Here is a 376-nt window from a genome sequence, read left to right on the forward strand (position 1 = left end):
CTTTCGTGGCTCTTGGTTTTATGTTGGTAGTGATTGGGTTGGAATTGGACTTCTGAAAATTCGGATTTCTGTTTTCTGCCCAATTTCCCGCTCTTCTGTCAGTTTCTGCTGTCAAAGTGATTTGCCCGGTGATCTGAGTGTTTTGGGCAAATCACTGACCCAATCACTTTTCTGTGAGTCAGTCCAGTTTTTTGCTCTCTGTCTTCTGCGAGTGATTTGGCCAGTGTCTTCGACTGTCTTGGGCAAATCACTTGCCCATATCACTTCTACCTGTTGCCTCCAGGTTTCTGCTGTCAAAGTGATTTGCCTGGTGATTTGAGTGTTTTGGGCAAATCACTGACCCAATCACTTTTCTGTCAATTTTTTGCACTTTTCT

This window comes from Manihot esculenta, chromosome 5 (genome assembly GCF_001659605.2).
Source record: "Manihot esculenta cultivar AM560-2 chromosome 5, M.esculenta_v8, whole genome shotgun sequence".
Classification (NCBI taxonomy): domain Eukaryota; kingdom Viridiplantae; phylum Streptophyta; class Magnoliopsida; order Malpighiales; family Euphorbiaceae; genus Manihot; species Manihot esculenta.